The sequence below is a fragment of the Dermacentor silvarum genome, chromosome 3 (genome assembly GCF_013339745.2).
Source record: "Dermacentor silvarum isolate Dsil-2018 chromosome 3, BIME_Dsil_1.4, whole genome shotgun sequence".
NCBI lineage: Eukaryota > Metazoa > Arthropoda > Arachnida > Ixodida > Ixodidae > Dermacentor > Dermacentor silvarum.
In genome coordinates this window covers 232,803,890-232,818,142 of record NC_051156.1, presented here as the reverse complement: position 1 = coordinate 232,818,142, position 14,253 = coordinate 232,803,890, and the positions used below count along the sequence as shown (strand labels likewise).

The following is a 14,253-nucleotide window of genomic DNA, read 5'->3' as shown; positions in this document are numbered from 1 at the left end:
GTCGTACTCATTTGTGTGGAGTGGATTGGAGTACACTTCCAGCGCGACCGTCGCTAGAGAGTAACTACTAGATGTGGGCCAAACGAGCATGTTGAGAAGTGGTAGGGTGTAGGCGGAACAGTCCTTCAGCTTCTACGAACCAGACTTCGGGATGTCGCGCCCAGATAGGAGGAAGCCGAACCATGGCCGCTTAAACGGCCAGTGGAAAGGACGAGGTGGACGCGGTTTCTGCGTTGGAAGTGTTATGTTCCGCCATTCAAGGTCATCACTGTGCTTTTACCCTTGCCAGGGTAAAAGCCAGTCTGCTTTATTGGTGCTGCTGCTCGAGAGACTTCGTTTTCCTCTGTCCAAGGACACCAACATAGGCCTAATGGCCCGAGTCCTCGGTGCGGGCGCTGCACACTGAAGAGCAGACAAAAAAAAAAAAAAAAATGTGGCAGAACTCATCTCAGTTCATCAGCTTCCTCTCTTAAGCAAACAAATTTCATTAGCTGTAAGTTTAGTGGTTGTCTAATGAGTAGTTCTGTGTTTCGCATGTATTGGAATAGGGAAATTTGAGCTCGCGCAGTTGCTGGAGCTTCCTCGGGACGTTTATTTCAAAAAGTTGTCGCAGTTTCACCTGAAAGGCGAAGCATCAATTGCGATAGCGAATTTGTAGAGAGCTATACGGAGTAATGATATTAGCTTTATCAGCTGTATAAACTTGGACATGCAGCAGCACCGGCAACACGCAGAACTGTTGTCGACGCCGTCGGCGTTTTGCCCGCGTTCGCTCAAAATGCGTGCGGCGTTGGTGACTGTTGCCGGAGCCTCTGATATAAATAGGCACTTGGTGCCGCAGCTAAACGTCGCCTCCCTTCCCTCCCCCCCCTCCCCCACGGCCTCTCGCCCGTCGGAAGAAGGCGCGTTTGCTCTACATATATGGTGATTGTAAAGGAGGAAAGAGACGCCTACTTCTGCAGCCCTTAAAGGGCAGCTCCGGCGATTTTTTGACCATGTCGAGCTAATAAAATATTTAGGTTCCCGAGACCCTCCTGTGACGCACCTGATAGGAGAATTGTTCCGCAAATTCGAAAATAATTTTAAATAAGCAAAAAAGCGCAAAAACGAAACCGAAACCTGAGCAAGCAGCCGAGCGAACCTCTGCGTGTGACGTCACGAATGTATCCCCGGCGGGGAAGGCGCGCAACGCATGCCGGTCTCGCCCGCGGGGTGAACGAAACCGGCGAAGAGCAGACGCTCAGCTTATTCGTGACCGCGCCGGACCTTCGGGGACCTTCGGGTGACATTGCATGTAAGCTGCACCACCTATTCGGATCTGTCAAACAGTGGCAGTTATGATTCAGAAGAATTCAATAGCCACGAATCGCCGTCCTCCACCACTAGAGCCAGCACCCATGCGCAACATATCGCCCTGCGACATGAAGACCAAGGGTAGCCCTAACCACTCATATACGTGCTGCTTGCTATTTTAGGTATTTTACCCCTCCCAGGGAACCGCTTCGCATGCTCACTGTAAGATGTGGAGCACGACTTTCCGCATTTGTATCCCACAAGAACGCCGCTGACAGTCCAAAGCACCGACCGGTGCATTTGTTTACATCTGCAGGTACAGCGACCACTCGTACGTCGTTCGCTTGAGATAGCCGCTCATCGGTGACATCAATTAATGTCAGAACATATCAAAACACGTCGATTTTGTGCATGTAAGCACCGTTACATCACTCTGGGTCGCGCTGATACGTGCGACCACGCACCTTCGGAAACAGCGAGCGGGAGACCGCGTATAGTAGGGAAGCGTTGTGCAGCCTGCTTATTTATTCTTCGTACTCTCTTCATGCACACAATTGGTGTTCCGTAAAGTAGACATAGATTGGGACATTGCGCGTATGATCGTTCATTTAGAGAATGTATAGTTTTCTCGCGGAAACGCCGATGTCATGAAGTATGACATCGTTGGCAGCTGAACGAGACGGTTGTTTACGCATGCTGTACCGAAGGGGCCTCCGCTTACTGCCCATTTGGGATACCAGGCAAACAGTGCACCTCGTAAGCTAAATAATGTCAGCATAACAATGGGTAATAATAGACCCATGGATTTGCGTAGTCACATTTCATTTAGGGAAGCGCCGGCGAGTGCGACTGGCCGCATTCGAGAACGGCAACGTATACGGATGTTGATTGCGCGTCGTGTTGTCGCTTTTAGCTTTTTGCGTGTGCACTGTACGAAATGAGGAATGGTTTATTTCAAATCCGTAGCAAAACTGAACTTCAGAAGCAGCTTTCCTCATCCTAATAGCTTAATTAGCTTCATATCAGTGGGTCTGGTCCGCAAGCAGCAGACGCACGAACTTGGCCACTGTGATAGGCTTAACCTCGGTTGAACGCGATCGGCATCGGCTCAAACTGTGTTTGCGGATGGCGAGGGCTGAAGTTCGTGCAGCCAACAACGCAACACCGCTTGCCACCCCGCATCACTTGCCCGTCCGCAGGGAATGCAACTTCTCGCGACAGCAACATCTCACGCCAAGCGCTAGCTCACGATCGTCGACTCCTGCACGCTCTCGTCGCTGTCGTCTGCATGATCCCGGCATGCTCTGCGTGGACCATTCCTGACGTCATACACAATGTGGCCTATAACTGAGGAGGGGGTAAGGTAGGGTGCTCGAGGCAATAAATTAAATTCATTTGTAAAAAATCTGTGCAACTCTCAAGCCTGCTTTATTTAGGACATGACGGAGGTATTCAGAGGAACAGACCCAGCGAATTTCATCGACATCCGTTGACATCGAAAAATCGCCGGAGTTGCCCTTTAAGCGAGCACGGCGCAGAACGCGCGTTTGTTCTCCGCCGTGCGTTCACTCCCCAAGAAAGCGCGCGCCCCTCGCGCCCTTTCACTTGCACATACAGCGTTCGGCGCGCGGCGACGATTTCATCTCCATTGACGTCATACGGAACCTCATGGCAACGGCGACGGCGACGGCGACGGCAGAAATCTGCTTTTGAGTGTCCATATAATTGCTATCGCAATAAAAGTTGCATTAGAGTGCGTGCACTTGAATAGAAGGATCCTAAATGCCGCGTTGACTTCATCTTGACACTTGCATAACCTAGAAGACGTCGAATCGCCGTGTTATATTGCGTCGTAAAAATACAAGCGTCAATGGCAGGCGATGACACGCCCTCTCTACTCCCACTGGTGGATCTATTTCAATAGCTCTAGTTTATTAGCATAGTAGTTTATTTGGACATTTATAAAAATGTCCAGTGGCACTGAGGCTAAAGGCATGGCTTTGCCTGATGATGGTAACCTTATTCTCTAAGTGACACGTAGTGAACTTTTAGTTCAATTCGCTTTATTTCAGGTTCAATCGACATATTATACGCGTCTAGGCAATGAAAGCCATATTCGACGGTATATTAACAAGTGAAAAGCGCTCCAATAAAATGTCTAGTATTTACTTTAACGCCAAAGGTTAAAGAGGATTCGTGGGGCGTCATTGTGTATACGCAAGCTGTCAATTTCTGTAAGCGCTGTTTTTGGGGGCTTTTGGCTCACGCTTTATCAGCATCAGTAACAGCAGCAAATAAAAAATGTGAATAAGTATGCACGCGCTGGTAGAAGCAGACACTCAACAAAGCGAACCACATGCTCGGGTTTCACTGATGTGATTTGTATCAATTTGAATACGAAGGGGCGGGGGCCTTAGTGGAGAACTTCCAATTACAGGTGACGCGGACATCGATGAGATGGAAGGGGCTTATTGCTGGCTTTGGCTTTCAAGAAGTCATCGATGCGGGATGTGAAGTGGCGTGGTGGAAATGGCTTCGCCAGTGGCTTCTGCGCCTGGAAAAAAGATGTTTAGAATTGTAAAAGAACGAACAAAGGCTTAAAATGTCCCTGTAGCGGTGAAACCAATACTGTCACTTCTGTATTCTAAAACGATTCTCTGCCCCACACTTCCCATAGACACAAGAAAGGGAACGGCAGCGCCTGTGGTGCTGGTAGTTCAACTGTAAGTGTCACTGGGTTTCATGACGCACCACGTAAATCATTGATAAAAACTTTTGTAGCCAGGTAATTGTGACCACAACCGTAAATCACCGTGTCAAAGGTGCGTTTCCAAAGCAACTCCTTGTCGTAGCCATCACACAACATTGTTTTTGTGGTGCAGTTTCTTCTTAAGCTGAGGGACAGCGCTGTGCTCCATTCAAGGGTCAGTGGCCGGGGTCGTTAAACGCATGCATAACTTTACAAGATAAAGAACAGATAGGCGAAACTCTAAATAAGCTGCAGTAGACAACGTAAATCCTCGTTAGATAACGCAGACTAACCGACTATTTTAACCAAACCGTTTCAATGGAGAATCTGTCAGAAAACATCACTGTCAGCATCATGAAATCGAGGAAGAGCGTTTAGTAGAGGCTGTTTTAAAAACACGGGTGTTCGTTTCGTGATAGTGAGAAGTTTGAACAGTGGTCTTTACCGCGCCGCCTGATACTGACATTTACGCTACGGCAGCTTCATCACCACCATAATTTATGTGCGCCGCAGGACGAAGACCTCTCCGAGCGACCTCCAATTAATCCCAGCCTTGCGACTGCATCCTATGTCTGCAAAATTACTTTAAAACGCAACACCTAATGCTCACAACCACATGAAGCCAACACGCAATGAATCCAAGGTAAGCATATGAGAAATTCCTTGTTTCACTTGAAATGTAGAAATTATAAAATAAAGGAAAGTCAAAATGGACGAAAAAAACTTGCCGCAGTTAGAAACTAAACTCACATTTCTCGTATTACGCGTGCGATGCTCGACCAATTGAATACCAACGCCCCGCTTTCCCATCAACTTTATTGGGCATTTGTGTATGCGTGTGCATTACAAATACACAAATACTCAAAAGAAGTGGTAAGGCAGTCTCTTGATGCAGTCCCTCAGAACCACACCTTCCAAGCAAAGCGTAAGTTAGAAGTTGTAATGGTGCAGCGCGAAAAATCTTGAACAATGTGCCTAGATCAGTATACCCAGCTTTTGAAAGCGAAGAAGCTATAGCGTGCTTCCTGTTTCAACCACTGGCGCGAACTTTTATGAAGTTCAGCATAAATATTTCATGCAGTGTTCATGTACTAGTTGAATACGCAGAGTCAAGTCACGAGAAGGAGTTTGTGGTGAACCAGGTTGCATCGCGATAACTCTCGGACACCCTGTTAAGTTTTACCGCAGGACAAAAGCTGTTTGAGTGTTCCCAGATTACAGCTTCTCTGCGTCACGCCGACAGCCTTCATGCAAACAACAGAATTTTAGACAGCGTGACACAGGTCACAAAGAATCACAGGACACAATACTCTGTCCTTTGTCTCTTTTCTATGTCCTGGTGTCGCGCTGTTGAGAATTTTGCTGCTTGGCAAGACGTACAAATTAGCCCGAATGAACACGCTGTTCGCCTTTATGCAGACGTCACTGTACACAGCTCAACTCTTTTTCCCACCGTCCCTCTGCATCCACCAATCTTGTTTTTGCCATCCTCATTCTATCGGCTCTGCATAATAAATCCCTTCACCAAGTTAACGCCTTTTCAACAGGAGAGCGCTGATGTTATCCTTACTAACTTGTCCTTATCTTCGTTACTGTTTTGCATCTCTGCCTTTTTCTGTGCAGTTTCTCTTAATCGGTTTTATGGACAGGTTTTAGACGCTGATTTTTATGTTCGAGTGTCACTTTCATGTTCAGTGACGAGTACTAATTCTAGGATTGCTTTTATTACCTTTAGCTTTTATCCGAACTATTAAATTTCTCCCGGCCGCGAAACGCATCTTACCCTAACGTCAGAGTTCATGGCAAGGCATGCAAAAATTTCAATTAGGCGAGCATACCGTTCAGACTGGAGGGTCTGCAGCCTCTTGGTCTTGCTTGGGCAGCAAGTAGCGTACTTGGGGCAGCTCTACTTCTTTTCCGTCCAAATCGTTGCACATGAGCTGAAACATCAGGGCGCGCTTGCCCGGGTCGATCTTTTCCTTCGACACGTCCTGCACCACTTCGCTCATGCTGCGAAAAGAAAAAAAAAGACACTGACTTGAAAATGCAGGGTATACTCTGGCAACATGTGAAGGCAGTGCTCCGAGATGTAGTTAAAGTTTCCAAACAGCTAGCGCGCTGGTATCGTGCCGGGCCCAAATTGGACCTTTTCATTCCCAAAGTGTGTTCATTGTTATGGTGGTCGATAACATTAAGAAGCTTTACAAAGAGCACACAGATAGTTAGCGAACGCTACCAATCCTGTATACAAAAGACCATAGGCTCCTCGCAGGTGCAACGTCATCGACACTATATTACGAGTGATGCACCAATGTCCCTGTATCGTACACAAACGGCTTGGATCTTGCATTCCTAAAAGCTCTTCATGTTTGCCATCACGACCGATCCATCATTGTTCTTACGGACCTTTTAAGGGGAGGAACTTTCTTACGAATACGAGCTTCGATCCTTTTTAGTGGGTAAACTCAGTAAACAAGAAAGGTCTGTTTCTTTATATTTACAAAGGACATTAAAGGACAAAGGTTACTGTTGCCAGGGCCTCTGTGGGCGGCTCGGAGGTTTTCGACGAGATCAGAACGGAAAACTTGTCGAGCAGCGTCGGAAGTCTTTACCACCATCTCGCCTCGCAACGTTTTATTGCGATAGCAATTATATGGACACTTCAACCGGATTTCTGCCGTCGGCGTCGCCGTCGCCGTGAGGTTCCCTATAGATAAAATCTTCGCCGTGCGCCGTATGCCCGAGCGGAAGCGTGCGGGGACGCGCGCTATCACGGAGAGCGAACGCACTCAATCTCCCACGCGCAAGCAAGGAAGCGGGAAGCCTGCGCCGGAGGGAGCGGGGGAGGGGGGAGGGGGGGGGCTCGTCGCTCGCCCGCACCGTCTCTTATCTCCACACAGCTCTGACCTTTATGCGCTGTGCATTCGCCGCTCAGTTTCCGTTGAAGCGATAGACCGCACGTACCTTCGCCCGCTGCGGCGTATGCGCTTGTTGCCAGCGTTTTGACAGTCGTTGTCTGCAGTCATTCAGTGTGATATATTCATGTTTGTTTGTGCGCGCTCACACCACGCTTGTTCATTCAGTTAGTAATAGTCGGGCCACATTTTCCAACGCACGCTACACATGCAATGCTGCCCGGATCGGCAGTGCAGCGCTACAGGTGTGTCCCTTCGCACGCGCTGCCCACGGGAAGCGCTTCTCATCAACACCACCGTTTCACACGCGCCTCCTCGTGGTCATCGAGTTTCTCTTCATGTCGGTCTACTTACGCCGCAGCACACCTGCTTACTTAATCAGCTCATGTTTACTACAATTCATATTGCTACCAAAGCCGCTCACCTTACTTCGTATGACATTGCTGTGTTGCTATCGCATTCATTGCTTCGCCCTTAGGGCGAAACTGTGACATTTTTTTATATAGATACGCATTTGGTGCCGCAGCTAAACGTCGCTTCCCTCCCTCCCTCCCTCCCTCCCTCCCTCCCGTAGTAGTAGTAGTAGTAGTAGTAGTAGTAGTAGTAGTAGTAGTAGTAGTAGTAGTAGTAGTGGTTTATTAAGGAAAATGACTCCCCCCACGGCCTTTTGCGCGAAGATAAGTGGTTCTTGAGGGAAAGGGAAAGGTTGGCGCTATCTTCTGCAGCCCTTGAGGGAGCACGGCTCAGCGCCAACGGGGAGGGGTAAGTGGGAGCGAAAGAAGGCGCGAAGGAAGAAGTCGCGTTTGCTCTATATATGGTGATTGTAAAGGAGGAAAGAGACGCTTAATTCTGCAGTCCTTCAGGGAGCACAGCGCAGAACGCGCGTTTGTTCTCCGCCGTGCGTTCGCTCCCCGTGAAAGCGCGCGTCTCTCGCGCCCTTTCACTCGCACATACAGCGTCCGGCGCGCGGAGACGATTTCATCGCCGTTAACGTCATACGGAACCTCACGGCGACGGCGACGGCAGAAATCCTCTTTGAGTGTCCATATAATTGCTATCGCAATAAAAAAGTTGTCGCAGTTTCACCTGAAAGGCGAAGCATCAATTGCGATAGCAAATTTGTAGAGAGCTATACGGAGTAATGATAGTAGCTTTATCAGCTGTATAAACTTGGACATGCAGCAGCACCGGCAACACGCAGAACTGTTGTCGACGCCGTCGGCGTTTTGCCCACGTTCGCACAAAATGCGTGCGGCGTTGGTGACTGTTGCCGGAGCCTCTGATATAAATAGGTACTTGGTGCCGCAGCTAAACGTCCCCTCCCTTCCCCCCCCCCCCCCCCCCACGGCCTTTCGTGCGTCAGAAGGCGCGTTTGCTCTACATACATGGTGATTGTAAAGGAGGAAAGAGACGCCTACTTCTGCAGCCCTTAAGGGAGCACGGCACAGAACGCGCGTTTGTTCTCCGCCGTGCGTTCACTCCCCGTGAAAGCGCGCGTCCCTCGCGCCCTTTCACTCGCACATACAGCGTTCGGCGGCGCGCGGCGACGATTTCATCTCCATTGACGTCATACGGAACCTCACGACGACGGCGACGGCGACGGCGACGGCAGAAATCTGCTTTGGAGTGTCCATATAATTGCTATCGCAATAAAACAAAATCACGTGACCATGTCTCCATATTGGAGTACCACTCCACTTCCCGAACTCAGCGTCGCTAATCTCGCATGGACAAGTTACACTGATAAAAAAACTTGGAAGATGCTTAAGCTTCGCATTTAAGAGTGGAACGCGATAGTCTTGCGCTAGCTGATTCCAGCTTGCGCTTGCTAATTAAATCATGTCATCCCCCACCTAACTTTCTGCTGTCACAGAATGGATGCATCCATTCAGTAACTCTAATGGCCCACCGATTATCTGCCCTACACATTACATGGCTTGGCCAGCTCTGTTTCTTTTTACAGCGCAGCTTTCTCCGTGGCGTAACGTCGACAGCAAACAGCGGCTGGCCGATCCCGGTGGCTGCACATGGCAGAGAAATGGCTCATACTCCCGTAAGGCAGGGGCTACAAGCAATGACTCATCGCAAGCAAAAAGGGGTTTGTGTGTGAGCTTCCGCGCAACAAAATTACGTTGACTCGTATATCAAAATTACAATCTGACGCTATTAGGTCCCTAGGTTGTGCGTAAGTCGTACTTTACTAATTTTCTGACACATTTTACTTTGAGAAATGCAATTAGTTCAGTAACGCCTATGCGCCACCTTGAGGGCCTGCGTGGTTGTGGTTCAGGATGATTTTTCTCAATGACAACACCGCTGACGGCGGACGCCGACGCCGGATTTTGTCCGACACCGGGCCCTATCACGTTAAAAATAAAACGGCTGTACTTACGTCATCCTAAGACGTTTCGCCGGTGGGGCCATGAAGTTGGCGTACAACAAGCGGGATCCCTCCGACAGTATGACGATTTCGACTTCGAACTCGTTCTGCAAGAAATGAAGTAGAACACATACATTGTGCCACTTCTCACTGGTCAAAAGCACAAAGGAAGGCTGTGACAAATAGACGATAAGGTTATAGACCCTGGAACACCTCTCGATGGTGCTGCTGCCACTATGTCCCGCCCCGCAAGCTGTACATTCATCGCGAAGGTGTACAAGTAAAGGAACTACAATGTAGATAGATAGCACTGACACTGATAAATTAATTTCTCATACAAAAACATATATACGCTGCAAGTACAATGAAAATGTAAAGCACGGTGACCAGATCTTTATCGCTGCGTAATCCAAGGTAGAAACAGTGATGAGACAATGCGGGAGGTAAGTCAAGTGGCAGATAGCGTACGAACACACAAAATTTGCGATGGTGTCCCCTTGATTCTTCTAACCAATCGAGGGTTAGCATATATAATCGTGTCAGTGAACGCAACGTGGACAAGAATGTGGTTATTTTCAAGGTTAATTTTGCCACCAATTATGTGACACTCTCAATATGCCCATTTATTTTCAGCAAGGAAAAAGAAATCTGCGTTGTTCACTTAACCTGAAGTCCCCCCCCCCCCCTCCTTCCACCCCCCCCCCCCTTTTTTTTTGCATCTTCATTTTCTTGCTTAGCGTTCAGAACTTGAATCAACCAATTTGCCATAACTTACAGGCTGATCGTCAACATCTCTGTCGCTGCTGGTACTTAGCGGCTATGTATTTCTGCTGCTATAGGCACAAGGCAATGTGCTTGCTTGGTTCCGTAGAGAAATTAATTTCACCCGAGAGAGAATGCAAAATTAGCCGAAGTGTTTCACGTACACCGATATCTTTTAAACTTCAGATGTTCGAAATAAACCTGCTTTACTACAAGATCCCACATTGCACTGCTGTAGCTGTGGACTGACACCTCTTATCCATCCTTTCCTCTGACGCTATCGCACCGAATATCTAAAATACTTATTGGCACATGCCTACTGGTTATAGCACGTTGTCGTCAGGACAGTTAGATATAAGCGCTAATAATTTTAGGCACGAACTAGAATAAGCACGGCATATACAGTATATGTCAGATGCTATTAGGCGGCACCTGATGCAGCAATGAAAACAAACATGTGTAGGATTTAGTTTAGTTTGCATGCATGTTTTCGAAAACGTTTCTTTTGTGGCCTTCTGGCAAGAGACCTAGGTGCTATCTCTTATCTTTAGTCCAATGCACAGCAAAATAATAAAGAAAAAACACCGCCCAAGATGTCCGTACAGATGGTTAACCAGCGAAGCTGAAACGTGCGACCCCGGTGTTTGCAGTGGGTTAATCCCGACGCTGTATTGAAGCGTTTCTCAATTCTTGGTTAGCCGTTTTTTTCTCGTGGAACGCAAGCACTAATGGCGGGCGGATGCTGCTAACCACGACGCCGAGCTAACTCGAGACATCGAACGCATGCGACAACGGCGAGCCGATGAGGCGGCGTTGCGGACAGAGCAGCGTCAACGTGGCAATGGCGGCAACGCGATCGTCGGGGCCAACGCCCGCTTTCGGCGGGAGTTTCTCGAGCGGTACTTTGGCTTCGGCTGCGACGAAACGTCCACGTTGAAATCGCGAAGTGGAACGCAAGTGCCAATGGCGGGTGGATGCTGCTAACCACGACGCCGAGCTAACTCGAGATATCGAATGGCGAGCCGAGGAGCCGGCGTTGCGGGCAGAGCAGGTACGACGCAGAGAATGACGTCACCAACGGCGCAACCAATGCAGACCTTTAGCGAAACATGGGACGAACGGTTTTTTTGTTTCGCCAAGCCATATACAGCTTTCGCTGTAAAAAAAATGGGTACCGGTCCGGGACAGGGGCCTTTGTAAACTCGGCGGAAATGCATTTCCACTCATCGTGAAAGCTGGGGAAGTGCGAAACAGCAATTCGCAGGTGTTTGCCTTGTGTTTTTCTTGTGTTTATCGTGTTTTATCCTGTGTTTATCTTGTGTTTAGCAATCCATCATCTGTTTTTGACACCTAAGGCACAGCTGGTGGGAAACCACCGCGCACATAGAGTCAAACCTACACGCACATGGAGCCAAAACCTTTACTGATGATGGAAGCGATTTTAACGAATATCTGTGAATTCCATTAATTCATGACTATTCCTATCTTTCCAATTATTCTAAATCACGTTAGTTTATTCTGAACCGGTCTTGATCAATTCTGCACTTGTTTTGGCCCTGTGTTGAAAACTTAGTTTGCGCGTGACCACGACGACGTGAGATCACATTACACGATTTTCACGAGTTCCTGTTAATTAATGCGCTTAATGCTTGATTATTCCTATGTTTTAAATTATTCTGAATCGTGTCTACTTTGAACTGGTTTAGATCAACTTTGCACTTGTTCGCTGTTTTGAGAACTTGTTTTTGCGCATGAACACGACGACATGAGATCACATTGCACGCCGACAGCCCGGGCCCCTAAAGTGCTTCGCACTTAAAACTATTTTGGTAGCCTTCGCATACTTCGTATGAGCTACAACAAACAGCAGGTTTAGAGGGCCCGAATTGATGAAGCTATGTATCGGGGTCGCTTCGTCGTACAAGCTTTGTTCTTTACCTTCTCGTTCTTTATACCTTTCTTCGGCGCCCATTCAAGGTGCTTAAGATCCGTGGTTCTTGCTAACGAGCTATCATACTTCAAAAGTACTGTCATACCTTACAAAGTTATGTTTCTCTTACGTACTTCCGTCCCTTAAGGCCACCTTTCTTCCAGGTGTATCTGATAGGTCTTCAATGCGGAATGATTGACATTTCGTTAACTATCCTTCAAATCTATAGCTTCTGGCATGGTAATCGCGCCCTTATTATCTGGCATAAACATTTGTGAGACTCAAACACATAATCAATAAATCGATAAATCAATCTATCAATCCCCCCTACGTACCTTGAAATGCTCGAGGAAGTTCTGAAGGGTGAGCTCGCCTTGAATGTCAAGGCTTGTCCACAGGGAAAACTCAAGGTCACGAAACTGTTGCGGGAGAATCGAAAGGACAGTGCATTAGGCTAAGCTGCGCGCGTTGAATTCACTCGACTTCTGCATAGCACACACATGCCACGCATGAGTACACCACTAAACCTTTGAAAAAAAAAATTGGGTTGTGCTTCGCTTGCCACAACCACGATCTTATTACGAGGCACACCGTATAATGGGGGGCCTCCGGATTAATTTGACCCCCTGGGGCTCTTTAACATGCACCTAAATGTAAGCGCACGAGCTTTTTCGCATTTAGCCTCCATCGAAATGCGGCTGCCGTGGTCGGGATCGAAACCCCGACCTCGATCTTACCAGCGCAACGCCATCGCAACTTGGCATCAGCGGCGGTTCTAAAGTAGCCTTTGGGCCAAACGTAATACGCAGCCCACTTGTAACATGATAGATTACGTAATCATCGCACCATGTCCTCTGCAGTGTTGCCATTTTAGCAATCTTGTTTCTAGATTTAGCGACTTTCTTGACTGTTAAGCGACAATATTTTCTTTTTATCGACCGGTGACTTTTCTTAGCGACGTGAAAGAACGATTGGCGAAATTTTAGCGACTTTTCATGTTCCCTTTCATGTGCCAACCAAGTGCCTTTTCATCCTAGGAAAATCATATTACTCGTGTTCTTTTGAATCCTGCCACCATTTGCAACCTCAAAATCTAAAGGTGAACGCAGAATTTCTTGTGACATTATCAGTATTTATATCGTAAACTATACGCCGACTAGCCCTGCTGTAAATTCACTGTTTATTTCTCACCCACATGGAACCAAGACAAACCTGAAACGTTCGGTATATTATTAACGCCACGTAAGCTGTTATATAACAGTGAAGCTGTTAGCCTCTAGCTGGCCGTTATTTTTCGTGGCCAGCTCTTCCAAAAAAAAAAAAAAAAAGGCAGCTAGAAAAGGGGCTTGTGTTTGAGTTTCCGCCTAACAGAATTATGTTTAGTCGTATAATGGAATCACAATCCGATGCTTTCACGTCTGCAGTTTGTGCGTATGTCGTACTTTACGAATTTTCTGATACATTTTACTTTGAGAAATTCAATTAGTTCAAAAACGCACTTGCACCAGGCGGAGTGCCTACAACAATGAGGATTTACGCTGTGCTAACGGTACCGCCACCCAGCGGCCACTCAGACAGAGCTCAAATAACAGCTGGAAAAGGGCGTTGTCTTTCAGTTTCTGCGTATTATGTTTTCTCGTATATTCGAAAAACCATCCGAAGCTATCATGTCTGCACGTTGTGTTCAAATCGTACTTTACGCATTTTCTGAGGCTTAAACATTAATTTAGTTCAATAGCGTACTTGCGCTTGGCGGACAGCCTAGACGAATGAGGATGTACGCTGCACTTCTGCTCACGTCAGTGCGCGCATCACGTACGTCACTTGTGATGGTGGTGCTTGTGTGGCGTCGTCTAACGTCCGCAACTGCTTCGCCGTACATCCACTTCCGAAGGGTGGAATGGAAGTGGAATATTTTAGTGTTCCAAAACATCTACGGCACCTAAAATTCACTGAGACATTTAACGACAATTATAGTGACTTCGCAGCAGAATGTACCGGAATTTAGTGACGTCATTGTCTCACTTTAGCGACAGGCTTTAATTTTTTTTGAACTGCTGCTTAGGAGTTTACAACAATGGAATAAATAATCCATTGAACTAATTGCATCTAATGGTACATTGATTTCTGTACACTCTCCCTTCCTACAAAGATTGGGCCTGCAGTACCACCATGTTTATCTATTTGAAACTGCGTATTCCGGCCGGTTTTGTGGAAACATTAA

General features: G+C 47.5%; 1 long non-coding RNA gene across 1 annotated transcript; it reads right to left on the bottom strand.

Annotated features, from left to right (window-relative positions):
- Nucleotides 1-3,361: 3,361 nt before the first annotated feature.
- On the bottom strand, nucleotides 3,362-12,447 carry LOC119444210 (uncharacterized). The gene is made up of 4 exons (XR_005190514.2): nucleotides 12,365-12,447; nucleotides 9,350-9,444; nucleotides 5,881-6,052; nucleotides 3,362-3,847 (listed from the first exon to the last, which is right to left on the bottom strand). It is a non-coding gene; the product is annotated as an uncharacterized LOC119444210 (long non-coding RNA).
- Between the last annotated feature and the right edge of the window lie 1,806 nt (nucleotides 12,448-14,253).